Source organism: Pongo abelii, chromosome X (assembly GCF_028885655.2).
Source record: "Pongo abelii isolate AG06213 chromosome X, NHGRI_mPonAbe1-v2.0_pri, whole genome shotgun sequence".
Lineage (NCBI taxonomy): Eukaryota > Metazoa > Chordata > Mammalia > Primates > Hominidae > Pongo > Pongo abelii.
In genome coordinates this window covers 151,443,756-151,460,436 of record NC_072008.2, presented here as the reverse complement: position 1 = coordinate 151,460,436, position 16,681 = coordinate 151,443,756, and positions in this window count along the sequence as shown.

The following is a 16,681-nucleotide window of genomic DNA, read 5'->3' as shown; positions in this document are numbered from 1 at the left end:
CTCACGCTGCTATGAAGAAATACCCAAGACTGGGTAATTTGTGAAGAAAAAAGTGTTAATTGACTCACAGCTCCACATGGCTGGGAAAGTCTCAGGAAATTTTCAATCATGGTGGAAGGGAAAGCAAACACATCCTTCTTCACAAGGCAACAAGAGAGAGGTACTCAGCAAAAGGGAAAAAAGTCCCTTATAAAACCATCAGATCTCCTGAGAACTCACTATCATGAGAACAGCATGAGGGTAACTGACCCCATGATTCAATTACTTCCAAGCAAGTCCCTCCCACAACACGTGGGGATTATGGGAACTACAATTTAAAAAGAGATTTGGGTGGGGACACAGCCAATCCATATCACCTTAGATACTTCATAATAAGTGGTCATATATGGGTTATGATTAATTTATAAAATGAAGTTGTGGTAGTGGCTGATCTGTGACATTTTCTCTTTGTACCTGATGAATCATCATTTGAACACCTCTCCTCTCCAACCTCCTTCCACAGGCGTGAATGAGCAGCAACCCATATTTCTAACCTAACTGCAAACAAGTTGCTTAACTTAGCCAGATTTCTTTGGAGATTTTTTTTTCTGTTAAATGCATATTTGAGTGTTTCTTCATCCAGAAAACAATGTTTGCATTTTTTGAAGCCAGTTCTCATTTTATTACTTTCAAACCAGAACTTTCTCTAAATATCTTTGTCCCTTGGTGCTTTTAGTTGTTTCCCCCATGCTTTTATCCTGGACATCTGATACCTCATGAGATATGATGGTTTTATAAATGGGAGTTCCCCTGCATAAGATTTCTTGCCTGCCTCCACGTAAGATGTGATTTTGCTCCTCATTTGCCTTCTGCCACGATTGTGAGGCATCTCCAGCGATGTGGAACTGTGAGTCAATTAAACTCTTTCCTTTATAAATTACCCAGTCTTGGGTTTGTCTTTATTAGCAGCAAACTAATACAGCAACAGACTAATACAGCAAATTGGTACCGCAGAGAGTGGAGCACTGCTGTAAAGATATCCAAACATGTGGAAGCGTCTTTGGAACTGGGTAACAGGCATAGGTTGGAACAGAGGTTTGGAGGTCTCAGGAGAGGACAGGAAGATATAGAGAACTTTGGAACTTCCTAGAGACTTGTTGAATGGCTTTGACCAAAAGGCAGATAGTGATATAGACAATAAAGTCCAGGCTGAGGTGGTCTCAGATGGAGATGAGGAACTTGGGAACTGGAGTAAAGGTCATTCTTGCCATAGAAAGAGACTTATGGCATTTTGCCTCTGCCCTAGAGATCTGTGGAACTTTGAACTTGAGAGAGATAATTTAGGGTATCTGGCAGAAGAAATTTCTAAGCAGCAAAGTGTTCAAGAGGAAACAGAGCATAAAACTTTGAAAAGTTTGCAGCCTGATAATGCAACAGAAAAGAAAAACCTCTTTTCTGGGGAGAACTTCAAGCCAGCTCCAAAAATTTGCATAAGTAACGAGGAACCACATACTAATTGTCAAGACAATGGGGAAAATGACTCCAGGGCATGTCAGAGACCTTCATTGCAGCCCCTTCCATCACAGGCCTGGAGGCCTAGAAGAGAAAAATGGTTTCTTGGGCCAGATCCAGGGACCCTCTGCTGTGTGTAGCCTCTTGACTTGGTGCCTGCTTCCTAGGCACTTCAGTCCAAGGTTAAAAGTGGCCAAGGTGCATCTCAGGCCATTGCTTCAGAGGATTCAAGTCCTAAGCCTTGGTAGCTTCCACATGATGTTGGTCCCATGGGTATGTGGAAGACAAAAATTGAGATTTGGGAACCTCTTACTGCTAGACTTCAGAGGATACATAGAAACACATGGCTGTCCAGGCAGAGGTGTGCTGCAGGGGTGGACCCCTCATGGAGAACCTCTGCTTGGCCTGTGTGGAAGGGAAATGTGGGGTCAGAGCCCCCACACAGAGTCCCCACTGGGGCACTGCCTAGTGGAGCTGTGGGAAGAGGGCCACTGTCCTCCAGATCCCGGAATGGTAGATCCACTGACAGCTTGCACCATGCACCTAAAAAAGCTGCAGACACTCAATGCCAGCCTGTGAAAACAGCTGGGAGAGGGGCTGTACCCTGCAAAGCCACAGGGGTGGAGCTGCCCAAGGCCATGGGAGTCCACTACTTGCATCAGCATGAACTGGATGTAATACGTGGAGTCAAAGGGGATCATGTTAGAACTTTAAGGTTTAATGACTGCCCTGTTGGATTTTGGGCTTGCATGGGGCCTGTAGCCCCTTTGTTTTGGCCAATTTCTCCCATGTGGACTGGGCGTCTTTACCCAGTGCCTGTACCTGCATTGTGTCTTGGAAGTAACTAACTTGCTTTTGATTTTACAGGCTCATAGGCAGAAGGGACTTACATTGTCTCAGATGAGACCTTGGCCTGTGGACTTTTGAGTTAATGCTGAAATGATTTAAGCCTTTGGGGGACTGTTGGGAAGGTGTGATTGGTTTTGAAATGTGAGGACATGAGATTTGGGAAGGGCCGGGGGCAGAATGATATGGTTGGCTGTGTCCCCACCCAAATCTCACCTCGAATTGTAATAATTCCCATGTCAAGGGTTGGGCCAGGTGGAGATAATTGAATCATGGTGGTGACTTCCGCCCTACTGTTCCCATGGTAGTGAATACATCTCAGGAGATCTGATGGTTTTATAAATGGGAGTTAACCTGCACAAGCTCTCTTGCCTGCTGCCACGTAAGATGTGACTTTGCTTCTCATTTGCCTTCTGTGATGATTGTGGGGCCTCCCCAGTCATGTGGAATTGTAAGTCCATTAAACCTCTTTCCTTTATAAATTACCCGGTCTCAGTTATGTCTTTATTAGTAGTATAAGAACAGACTAATACACTCTCTTTCCACATTATTGTCATTTAGAACTATAATTAACAAGCTGTAGGCTGGGCACGGTGGCTCATGCCTATTATCCCAGCACTTTGGAAGGTGTGGTGGGCAGATCACGAGGTCAGGAGTTCGAGACCAGCCTGGCCAATATGGTGACACCCCATCTCTAATAAAAATACGAAAATTAGCTGGGCGTGGTGGCATGCACCTGTAGTTCCAGCTATTCGGGAGGCTGAGGCAGAAGAACTCTCTTGAATCCAGGAGGCGGAGGTTGCAGTGAGCCGAGACCATGCCACTGCACTCCAGCCTGGGCGACAGAGTGAGAGTCCGTCTCAAAAACACACACACACACACACAAACAAACAAACAATAAACCAAGCTGTTTACTGCTCCTTACATGTCACTGATGAGCAAGTAAACTAGTGCTACGTGTTTTTCCTTCCTCTTTGAAGTAATTGCTTTCTCTTCCCCACCTACGTCTGATGAGTGATGAAAGCTTAATCATTCTTCAAGGCTAAGATCAAATGTTGCTCCCACTCTGATGTCTCCCCACCACCAACCCCAGCGGAGTTAGTGGCTCCTGTTGTCCTACTACTACTTGTATTAGAGCACTTACCATGTTGTGTTAAAATCATTGATTTACAACTTTGTCTCCCCCATTATACAATATACACCAGAAAGAAGCATATTTCATTCATTTTTGTAATTGCATCCACCTTAATACACTTATCAGAACATCATGGTGGCTGCTCAATGTATGTTTGATGAATGAATGGAAGACAAAACAATCATCAATTTTATACATGTTAGGTTATTTTCTGAATCTGCTGTATAATGTTTTATTTAGAAATGTTGCTATGGTTTGAATGTGTCCCCAAAATTGCATGTATTGAAAATATAATCTTCAGATTCATATGTCAATAGGAGGTGAGGTATTTGGGAAGTAATTTGGATTAGATAAGTTCATCAGGATGGAGCCCCTATGATATGGGAATAGTAGCTTTATAGGAAGAGGTAGAGATAACCTGGGCTGACTCCAATGCTGTTGCCCTCTCACCATGTGATGCCATCTCTCATCTTATGACGTAGGAAGAAGGCCCTCACCAGATGCTAACACCATGCTCTTGGACTTCCCAGTTCCAGAAAAATGAGCTAAATAAACTTTTATTTATTTATTTTATTTTATTTTTTTTTAGATGGATTCTCACTCTGTCACCCAGGCTGTAGTGCAGTGGTGTGATCTTGGCTCACTGCAACCTCCTCCTGGGGTTCAAGCAATTTTTCTGCCTCAGTCTCCTGAGTAGCTGGGACTACAGGCTTCTGCCACAATGCCTAGCAATTTTTTTTTTTGTATTTTTAGTAGAGATGGGGTTTCACCATGTTAGCCAGGATGGTCTCAATCTCCTGACCTTGTGATCTGCCCACCTTGGTCTCCCAAAGTGTTGGGATTACAGGCATGAGCCACCACGCCCAGCCATAAACTCCTATTGTTTTTAATTTAGCCGGTATGTAGTATTACATTTTAGTAAGATTAAATGGGTTAAGACAAAGGTTAAAGCTTAAAATCATTTAAAAATTTTATTTAAAAAAAATTCAGGGTGGGGAGCAGTGGCTCACACCTGTAATCCCAGCATTGTGGCAGGCCGAGGCGAATGGATCACGAGAGCAGGAGTTCAAGACCAGCCTGACCAATATGGTGAAACCCCATCTCTACTAAAAATACAAAAATTACCTGGATGTGGTGGTGCATGCTTGTAGTCCCAACTACTTGGGAGGCTGCGGCAGGAGAATCGCTTGAACTCGGGAGGTGGAGGTTGCAGTGAACTGAGATCGCACCACTGCACTCCAGCCTGGGTGACAGAGCAAGCCTCCATCTCAAAAAAAAAAAAAAAAAAAAATTCAAGTTATAAGAAAGAAAGTTTACAAATACATAAAACACTGAAAACCAAAAATATCCAGCAATATGCACAATATTGGCAACTGTCATTTCGTATATACATAGCTCTATACCTATAAACGCTCATGTGAATTTACGTAAGAGTTATGTATACACGTATTTACATATATGTATATATTTAATGTTTAGAAAGACCATCTCTATAAAATTTTGTATTTCTTTACTCTCTCCTCCAATTGGATAACCAATGTTAAAAGGTGATTGTGCATTTTTCCATATCTTTGCCTATTTCATATAGTAATATAGCATATATACATATCCATACACCTGTATAGAAGCACTGTTTTACTCTTTAATGCATCTTGGTTATATAACTTAGAAACACTTCATAAAAATCTATCCACATTTTCCGGTATAGAATTATCATACTTTTAAATGTAGTCATGTGAATGGGGATGGCTTAAATGCAACTTACTAAGCCATTTCTCTATTGCAGCATTCAGGTTGATTCCAGTTTTTGGCCTCTGCACTGTATTGGTCTTTTCTGGCTGCTGTAACACAATACCACAGAATGGGTTGTTCAAACAACAGAAATTTATTTCTCATTGTCTGGAGACCAGAAATCTGAGATTAGGGTGCCAGTATGATGAGTTCTGGTGATGATTTTTTTCTACTCTGGATACTTCAATCTACTTACCCTCCTGCAACCAGAGTGTTTCAAAACACAAAATTGAGCATGCCAAACTGCATGCTTAAAAGTCATCAGTGTCTCATTTCTCATAAACAAATAACTAAAATTCTTTTTTTTTTTTTTTTGGCTGCTAGAGATAAAGTTTATAAAATACATGATAATAAATCTGATATATTTGATTATCAGTATCATTAATAAATCAATTTGTAAACAGTCTTAAAGGTCAGTTAGCTCAACTTCCCACCCCCTTTTAATGGAGAGGTGTCTAAAGACCAAAGTAGTGATTATCATGAGTATTTGTAGTGATTAGTGAGTACAGTGCTTCCATAAAGCTTCTGTTTCAGACAGCTCTGATCATTAGAAAACCATTTTTCTTCTCAAGCTCAAACCTATATCTCTCTAATTTCCATCCTTGAGTCCCAGTTCTGGATTAAAATTCTTAACATGACCTACGAGGCTCTGTATGGTATGACCTCCCCATACTTTTCCAGCGATGTCTAGCAGCATTCTCATCCTCACCCTCTACACTCCAGTCCCTCTAGCCTGAGTTTAGTGCCTGAGTTTAGTATCAGTCTCTCCTGCTATACAGTTATTATACATACTGCTTTCTTCTGGCATGTTCTCATACATCTATGCCCTTTACCTAATTAAAGCCTACTGATATTCTCGGTCTCAGCTCAAGTAACGATCCTGCAGAAAATTTCCCCTGGACAGCCTTTCTCCCTAGTCTAGGTTAGGGTCCTTTATAATATGTTCCATGTAATCATGTTCTTGGCCTTAATACAATTTATTTTAGATTATAATAAAATACTTATGTAATTGACTAATTACTATCTATTTTAACAATTATAAGAAGTATGAGAACCATGTCTGTTTTTGTTCAACATTGTATAAATATCGTCTAGCATAATGAGTACCACATAGTTTATACTCAATACATATTGTTGAAGAAGTTTATACTCAAATATGTATGGTTTTTTAAATGTTCTCATAAACATAGGGGACATTTTTAGAAACTCATTTGTAACCCAAAAAGAAAACTCAGATTTGGTATTTTAATTAATCGCCTCTATGATTAAAAAGGAACAGTAACATCAATATTATACTTGGTGACACTTTTTTTTATGGAAAAATGTTGAAACATTGGGTTTTCATATAACTTTGTGATGAAACCAAATTACTATGCGGTACATCTCAATCTCATCATCAAATCACCTTGAATTTGAATAATGAAATTTCTCCACTGAGTTAAAGTTTTATTCTCATTTCAAATGTCTGCCTATGAGAGAATGGTACAAGTGTCTATTCAAATGATATCAAAGAGTTAGGTGGTATTATGGACTTATACACAGAAATTTATCCACTGATGTTTTCATAGAAAAATATCCTCAAAGACTTTTTTACATTAAAAGTTTGGAGTCAGTCTTTGCAGCTACAAGTCATCTGAATTGCTATCATTTAAAAATCCCAGGCTCCTTTGGCTAGAACAACAACAACAAAGAAAATAGTTTTCTTTATTTAATTGCACATATTGTATCTTGTTCTTGTTCTTATTCTTAAATAATGGAAAACATGAAGGTTAGATCAGGATTATAGGATGAAGGTATGGATACTATTAGTGCTGAATGATTATAGTCTAGGTTTGGGCCAAAAGAGAGCCAAATCAAATTAAATTGCAAGGTACGATATAAAATTCATACAGGGCACAACATTCATAAGCAAAAAAATAATAATTATGGGAAAATGGTGGATGCTCTGCGTGTAAAATAAAAGTGTCGACAATAAGATAAACAAGAAATAAGAACTTTTCTGACTCTTTTTGTAACCAAGTGCCCCCATTTTTCTAAGAGATAATTTAATGGTTTTCTTTTCTCTTTTCCGCTTTCCCTTTACTTCCTACTTAGTGCTTTTTGAAATGCAAAATACACTCTCACCTCTCCTTCATCAAATATTCTCTGCAGGGCAAGTTCATCTGTGTGCTCTGGATCTCTCCTCCAGAGTTGACAGCCTATTTGCAGATCAAAGCATGTCCCCATGGAACTCCCACCTCCAGGGGTTCACCTCAAGAGGATATGCCAAAAGCATGTCCACTTGGACAACTACCCAGTAGATAACTGCCCAGTAGCAGGGAGGACCCCTCCCCTTGCTCATTTCTCCCTTACCCTATAAAAGTGTCTGCTTTTTGACACATGAAAAAATGCTCATCACTGGCCATCAGAGAAATGCAAACCAAAACCACAATGAGATACCATCTCACACCAGTTAGAATGGCGATCATTCAAAAGTCAGGAAACAACAGGTGCTGGAAAGGATGTGGAGAAATAGGAACACTTTTACACTGTTGGTGGGACTGTAAACTAGTTCAACCATTGTGGAAGACAGTGTGGCGATTCCTCAAGGATCTAGAACTAGAAATATAACTAGTTTCTCACAGTTATATTTCATTTGACTCAGTGATCCCATTACTGGGTATATACCCAAAGGATTATAAATCATGCTGCTATAAAGACATGTGCACACGTATGTTTATTGCGGCACTATTCACAATAGCAACGACTTGGAACCAACCCGAATGTCCATCAATGATAGACTGGATTAAGAAAATGTGGCACATATACATCGTGGAATACTATGCAGCCATGAAAAAGGATGAGTTCACGTCCTTTGTAGGGACATGGATGAAGCTGGAAACCATCATTCTCAGCAAACTATCACAAGGACAGAAAACCAAACACCATAAGTTCTCATTCATAGGTGGGAATTGAACAATGAGAACACTTGGACACAGGGTGGGGAACATCACACACCGGGACCTGTCATGGGGTTGGGGGCAGGGGGAGGGACAGCATTAGGAGATATACCTAATGTAAATGACGAGTTAATGGCTGCAGCATACCAACATGTCACATGTATACATATGTAACAAACCTGCAAGTTGTACACATGTACCCTAGAACTTAAACTACGAAAAAAAAAGTGTCTGCTTTTTGCTCCAAAGGCCAGACAGCACATTTAAATCTTGGGGCTAGCATGTCTCTGGTCGTGGAGGAGTTTGGAATATTTATGATTGGAGATATTATTTGTGGTTTATGGTCATGCTGACCTTAGCCATTAGGCTGACGCCCTTTGGATTTAGGCAGTTTTTGATTAAGGTGAATTTTAAAATGACAGTGCTTGTTCAAGATGGCAATACTCCTGCTTTGTCAATCCAGACCCTATAGTTATAAAAGGGACAAGGGGCAGCGTGTTCTTTTTGGCTACTTCCTGCTGACGAGGGGACGGAGAGTTTTTTGGCTTTGGGTTGACGGTAGGAGCAATGCCGTCTGTAGATGTTTTTGGGTAGTTGTCTGTGAAATGGTCGTGATCCTGTTAGTTAAAATTTTCTGAAAAAGCTTAATTAGGCAGGCTAAGAAAATTAGTCTCAGGCATATTATTAGGAGAGGGCCCAGAAATAGGATGACCCATGCGATGATTTTGTTCCCAAACCAAGAATTTATTTGCTGGTTTTGGTACTCCCTTAGATTTTTAGCCTTTTCTTGAAGATTTTTTAGCAGCGTTTTTTACTAGGCCTGAGTGGTTGATAAAGAAACAATATTCCTTACCCAATGAGAGGTAGAAGCACATGTTTGGAAAGGCCCATGTGTTAGTTTCTGTTAGTAAGCGTTATTCCTGCTAAGAGGATCATAACTAAGCAAAATGCTACAGTAATTGAGATTTTTTTTGGTCTGACATTTTACCCTGAGGGTGCTACAGTATATAGTTTTACTGCAAACAGTAGAGTGAGTAAAGCAATTTCCACAAGGGTGGCGTAGGAAATAATTTCCATTAAAAAGTTGTAATATTTGGCTTCAAAGGAGAGGCAGGAATGACAAAAGTGTTTGGTGAGGTAGGGGTGAGACTCAGCAAGACGAGTAATTCTTTCTCGCTTATTTATTTGTTATGATTTTTAGCTTAAGATTTCCTATTTCTTTATTTGCTCCTGTGACGGTTAGGGGGTTCAGAGGCAGTGCCTACTGAAACATCTAGTTTTCGGTTGATAGGGCTTTAAGAAAGCACAGCTTATTTTGAAGACTTGTAGTCAGAAAAATTAGAATTTAATTGAAACAGTAGAAAATAATAACTGAAAAACATCAGGCAACTCTAGAATTTAACAAGAGGTGTGTCATAGTTTTGGAAACATAATTTTCTCTCTCCACTTTCCCATTTTTATTAAAAGACAAATTATGGTAGGTTTGATTTATTCTACTTGGCTTAATTATCTGCATACGGTGCTGCAAGAATAATTATTTGTTACATAGGCCTTTTAAATTGGCTTTGATGGAATTTGGTTTTGTAGAAGTAATGTGAGATAATACTTTTTAGAGCCAAGCCCAGCCATGGATTTGTACCATTAAATACCTGTGAGTTGGGTGAATTCCTCTCCTCTTGATGTTTCAAGATAACTTAGGGTTCCTGGCCTGTTAGAAAGTGACATGTTTTGTTTACCACAGATTACAAACCCTGTACGGGGACTGTGTACACAAAATATGAGGCCAGTTTTTCAAGGGCTTTATTGGCTTTATAAGTTAAAGCTTGATTCCTTGAAGGAAAAGCACACCATTCCAGTTAAAGCCTTGGTAAGAATAACCAGTTTTTCCAATTGTGTCCTGTTACAAAAGAAAACAGATTCTTGTTGCATTTATGCAAATAACTATATTGCCATTACTTAAGAATACTCATAGATCGTTTCCAAATTTTGGAGAAAATCAGGTAGAGAGAGAAACAAGTATCCTCCAAATTTTGTTTATGGGAGTTAACAGTTAAAAGTTAAAAGTTAAACAGTTAAAAGTGAACAGTTAACTCCCATACGTATGGGAGTTAGCAGTTAACAGTTAACTCCCATACGTATGGGAGTTAGCAGTTAACAGTTAACAGTTAAAAGCTGTTAATCGCTTAAAAAAAGTTTCTTTGACTTTGAAAGGCAAAACAAAGGGTTAGCAATATTTTAAGCAAAACGTTAAACAGATTAGTTTCCTATTAGTTTGGTTTATGCAGTTAATTCCTGTCCTGTTTTTTATCAGAAACCTGCATTCAGAGCTTTATAGCTGATTATAAAACCACCCTTTGAAGAGGACTAAAACAAGACAACAATTGTTTATGGATGACAAAAAGTTTTAGGGTAGCCATAGTTAAAGACACAGTTGACAAAGATATCTGTTACCTCTGTGGCACACAATAATTTTAACAAAACAATTATAAGGATTACTGATAATGTACACTAAGATATATTAGAATTATAGGAATCTGTCATAACTTTGGAACACATACCAATAGCATATTTATACGACTATATCCCAAAGAAAGCCAAATACCATTTTATATTTGACCATGCTTCCTGTATGATTTTATATCAGATAAGCCAAATTTTACCATTGTATTAGTGTGCTATTAATGTTAAACTCCATTTTTAATAAAACCTTGTAGACGCATTTACCCAATTTTCATGTTTGACCATAAGGTAAGATTTTTATAGACCCTTTTTAACCGTTTATAATTTTTGTTAAAGAGCAGGTTAGTGCTTTAACAGAAACCCATTGTGCTTTTGTTTTAATGCTCAATTTCCAGAAAAACTGAATGATACCCCTTTAACTTTAGCCAGTATGTATACACACGAAATTTTCTTTACAATTAACCTTCCCAAACTTGCTTAAACCTTTAAAACAATTTTTTAACCTTTTAATGTAGGCAAAAATCCACATTCTTAAGCCTCCTTATAATCTTTTTACCAAAAGTGTATTTTACTTTCCTTACACACCTTGCTCATAAACTATTTCTTCAGTAGTTTTAAATACATGTTACACTGCTAACTTTTAGCAACATTTACTTTTGATGAAATCCTTGGTAAGTTTGGGAATTTAATTACGTACTAGGTGTAGGGCCTAGGACCTAGACAGAAGTGCGGATAAGGTCTGGCTTATTCCATCATTTAACTCCATGTGTCCTAGGTTTTATTTAGCTGCAAAGCAGGCAAGTTGTACAGCTAAGAGTTAGAGTGAAATTTTATACAGCATTCAGGAGGCCTAATTACTTTTAAATTGTACGACATTTCTTGCACAAATTCCCTTTTATAAAATTTTTCACGACTTTCACAGACAATTTCTGACATGCCTTAACTTTCTGACTTGTTGTAAAGTCATCCCTTTTTTTAAACAACAGTTAATTTACTTTAGGACAAAAATTTACCATATAAGATTCTTTCTTATACAAATTATCTTTTCCTTAATGTTAAAGATGATAACAGTTCTTTCCCAAAACAAATTTCCTTCATGTCTGTGGACTAGACTGCCTAAGGCCACAAGGTTAGAAGTTAGGATATGTTACTAAATAGTTTAAGATATAGCTATCTTCATTAAACCAATATTAATGCTTTATTTCTTTAAAAAATTACACAGCAAAACTTGCTGTACCAGTAAGTTTTAAAGATTAAAGTTGTGAGAACTGAAAGGTCTCACAGCTTTTACTTTTTCCTTCAAAATATTTGATTTAACTGCTTTTTTTTTGGCCAATTAATTAGAGTTCTTTTAACAGACATTGCACACATAAAACATATATAGCCACACAGACAATCAGAAGAAGATTTAGTAGTTATAAGATTTTTTTTCTGCTAATTTTCCAATTGGATTTTTGGCCTTTGGGTGAGGCCTTTTAAGAACAGGGCTAAGAAAACAGTTTCTAGGGCCTATTAAACTTAAGTACAGTTGGAAGACAAAGATAGATTTTTGAGAGGTACTTACTTATCTTTAAGTCTAGGGGTTTCATAAGGAAAACAGAGATTTTTCCCAAAACGGGATTTGTGGCACCTTTTTTGTTTTCCCAAGGAGTCCCAGGCCACCAGGAGTCATTTTAGGGTCTTTCATACATGCACCAAGAGTGGCAAGACAGAGTGGAGAAAAGTAATTCAGTTGACCAGGAAAAAACCTTTTCCAGGAAAACAAAATTTATGAAGAGAAAAACATAAACGCGGCTGGGCATGGTGGCTCACGCCTGTAATCCCAGCACTTTTGGAGGCCGAGGCGGGCGGATCTAGAGGTCAGGAGTTCCGAGACCAGCTGGGCCAACATAGTGAAACCCCGTCTCTACTGAAAATACAAAAATTAGCCGGGTGTGGAGGCACGCGCCTGTAGTCCCAGCTGCTTGGCAGGCTGAGACAGGAGAATCGCTTGAACCCAGGAGGCGGAGGTTGCAGTGAGCTGAGACCACGCCATTGCACTCCAGCCTGGGTTACAGAGTGAGACACCATGTCAAAAAACAAAACCAAACCAGACAATGAAACCCATAAAGCCTTTTTGAGTATACTTATAGCTTTGATTTGTGACAAATGAGACATAGAGAAAGGGACATGAACACGAGCAAGGCCTTCAGCCCCAGCCACTTCCTGGAGAGGGAGAATGGGTTAAACGGAGTAAAAACAATGGGTTAAAAGTTTCAGAGGAGGGAGAGACCTGAGGAGGGAGAGTTTTTATTAGGAAGAAAGATTTTATGAGAGGTGCAAGCGTGACACAGAGAGGATGGGGATTGATGGTAGAAGTAGAAGAAAGCCTGAATATAGAGAACCTCTTGCCACTGCCATTCCTGGTTATGAAGTTGTTAAGGTTCTTGAAAATTTTCAAGTTAAAGGTGCCATTTTCGGGCCATCGGCTGTCATTATCTAATGTGTATCGGGGCCAGGCCGTGTTACCATAAAAGACTAAACGCTTAAGCCAAGTTTGACGAGGTTGTGAAGGAGACAGTACAGTGGAGAGGGTGTAGAAATGTGGGATTGTTTGGCTTGCAAGTGGACTGGCGAGAAGAAGCCAAGGGTATGTCTGTTTTTGTTCTAGGCATCCCCAGACAAAAGACAGAGACCCAGAGTCCTCTTTCTAAAGAGGACAGTCAAGCTGAGAAGAAACTGGACGTCCCCAAGATTTCCTCTAGCTTAGTCCCACCGGTCCTCTGAGGACTGGGATGGCAGACCTGACTTTTCCCGGGTACTGCGAGAAAGCCAGGGGAGGGCAGATCTTACCAGTCAGCTGGACTAGTATCCAATGTTGGATGTTCCAGTTGGAATCGCCAAAGGGGCTCTTGGACTGCAGCCGCACGAGGAAGAGAGAGAGAGAGAAAAGGGAGGATGAGGGAAAAGTGAAGTGAGAGAAAAAGATGGGGTGGGTGGCCAGAGACCCATAGGATTCAGGAATTAACTCAGGATGAGCTGTCTTTGCCCACTGCTTCCTGGGTTGCAAGAGAGCCTCTGCCCCCAGCACCTGTCCCGGGTTTCAGCACCAAATGTAAGAGTTAAAGAAAGAGGAGAGAAACATGAAACACAGGTTTACAGTTAAAGACAGGTTTATTTTAGAAAAAACATGAGAGGGGATTCTGGTAGATTTTGGTGAGGAGTTCTTTTTTTTTTTTTTTTTTTTTTTTTACAGACTAAGAGTCTATATTGGTTTTAGGGTGAGGGGGCTTATCACAAGCTTGGAATGTTTCTGTGTGGGGAAGAAGTTTACGGTGGGGTTGGAATGTCTCTGGGTGGAGGGGAGGTTATCTTGGGGCTGGCATCTTCCTGGCCAGGGTGGGGTTATCTTGGGGCTAGCTTGTCTCTGGTCGGGGAGGAGTCTGGAATGTTTCTGGTTGGAGATGTTATTTGTGGTTTATGGTCATGCTGACCTTAGCCATTAGGCTGATGCCCTTTGGATCTTGGCAGTTTTTGATTAAGGTGAATTTTAAAATGACAGAGCTTGTTCAAGATGGCAATACTCCTGCTTTGTCAGTAATGTCCTAAGCCTCTAGCCCCTGATGCCTTGGTATCGTCACTGATTGCAAAAGCTATGCCATGCCTAATGTGCATTTTCAGGAAGGAACAATTAGCATGTTTCTGAGTTTGGAGACCTGGATTCTTGCAAGAGACTATGGGTTCCTATGATCCTATGGTCTCTTCCAGCTTTAATATTCTATGATAAAATGATGTCCAATGCTTTCTCTATTGCAAAAATCTGGCCAGACGTGGTGGCTCACACTGTAATCCCAGCACGTTGGGAGGGCGAGGCAGGTGGATCACACGGTCAGGAGATCAAGACCGTCCTGGCTAACATGGTGAAACCCCATCTCTACTAAAAATACAAAAAATTACCCGGGCATGGTGGCACGCGCCTGTAGTCCCAGCTGCTCAGGAGGCTGAGACAGAAGAATTGCTTGAACCCGGGAGACAGAGGCTGCAGTGAGCCGAGATCACGCCACTGCACTCCAGCCTGGGTGTCAGAGCTAGACTCTGTTGCAACAACAACAAAAAAATGTGTGTGTGTGTTTGTGTTTGTATATACATATGTCTGTGTGTGTGTGTGTTTATATATACAAAACTCGGTTCTGGTTGTTTGATGTCATGAATTTTCACATCCTATTATACTCACTAGTAATAGTTTGTAATTACTGAGCACACATTACGTACTAGGCTCTGTGCTAAAAGTTTAAATATATTAATTAATTTGTTTTTCACAACAATCCTGAGAAGTAGGTGCTAGCATTTTTTCCATTTTTCATACGAAGAATCTAAGACTCAGAGGAGTTAAGAAACTTGACCTAGATCACCCAACTAGGAAGTAGCAGAATTCAGATTTGAACAAGGCCCGTGATCTTACTTTTAGTCCATATTTCCTCTGAATATAACAAGAGTAATACTAATGAGTACAACATTAATATAAGTTTAGTACTACAGTTGGCAATTTAATAACCCTTGCCAAAACTGTGAGACCATGTAGCATGAATAGTACTCTATCCATTTTATTGACAGGGAATTAATCACTTACCAGTGTTGCTCCCTGACAGTTAAAACGTGTAAATGCTTTCTAATAATGAAGACTGCAATACTAAATTCAGATTAACATGCATTCATTGACCAAATATTTCTTGAAAGTTTACATGTTCCAGGTACTGTAGTAAAATAACTGATAAAAGTATGATTTTTTTGTGAAAGAAGTACAAGTACCATTTAATGTCTTCACCATTAAATGGAGGATAGCCTTTCCAATAAAGTGACTTCTGACTAGTGACCTTAGGAAAATTCGGATACACAGGCCGGGCATGGTGGCTCACGATTGTAATCTCAGCACTTCGGGAGGCGAAGGCGGGCGGATCACGAGGTCAGGAGTTCAAGACCAGCCTGGCCACCACAATGAAACCCCATCTATACTAAAAATACAAACATCAGCCAGGTGTGGTAGCAGGCGCCTGTAATCTCAGCTACTCAGGAGGCTGAGGCAGGAGAATTGCTTGAAACCAGCAGGCGGAGGTTGCAGAGAGCCGAGAATGCACCACTGCACTCCAGGCTAGCCGACAAAGCAAGGCTCCATCTCAAAAAAAAAAAAAGAAAAATAAAAGAAAGACGGAAAAAAAAAAGAAAAGAAAAGAAAATTAGGATACATCGTGGATATTTTAGAGAAGAACCTTCCAGGCAGAAGTATGCAAAGACCCTGATATGGATGGCAGGTTAGAGGAATCACATGCATGGTGAGTTACAAGAGTCACAGATTGGGGAGTGTGATAGAAGCAGAGTGATTCATGAGAAGAAAAAGTATTAATGTCAGAGAGGTAATAGGTGCCCAAATCATGTACAGCCTTATTAGGAATTTGGATTTTATTTGAATCAAGATGAAAAGTCTGTGGAGTTTTCATCAAAGGAAAAACATGATCTGGCTTAAAATATATTGTAGGAGATCAAGGATAGAGGAAATAACCCATTGTCATTATTACATTACCAAATATTTTTCAGAATTATTTTTTGTTTGCTCAGATGGTTTTCAGAAACATCTTTAGCTACTTAATTTAACTTTTTAAGTATTCAGACTTGGGAAGCTCTCTACCAATTTAGGTTTAGAGATCGTCTCCTCTCTTCTCTTCTCTCCTCTTCTTTCCTCCCTCCCTCTCTCCTTCCCTCCCTCCCTTCCTTCCTCCCTTCCTTCCTCCCTCCCTTCCCTCCTTTCTTTCTTCCTTACTTCCTTGTCTTTTCGATTCCTTCCAGAGCATAAGATAACATAGGACAAGGTTTGCTGTCTGAAATGAGTTCAAGTCCCCTGTTATTACAAGAGTTCAAAAACGTGATGACCTCCGAAGGATGATTAAGAAATAGAATCAGTCTTAAGTTGTAGTGTGGTGTATGGGGATCACTCTCTAGGGTCTATATTTAGTCAATGACAAAATATTTGCTGACTTTCAAATGG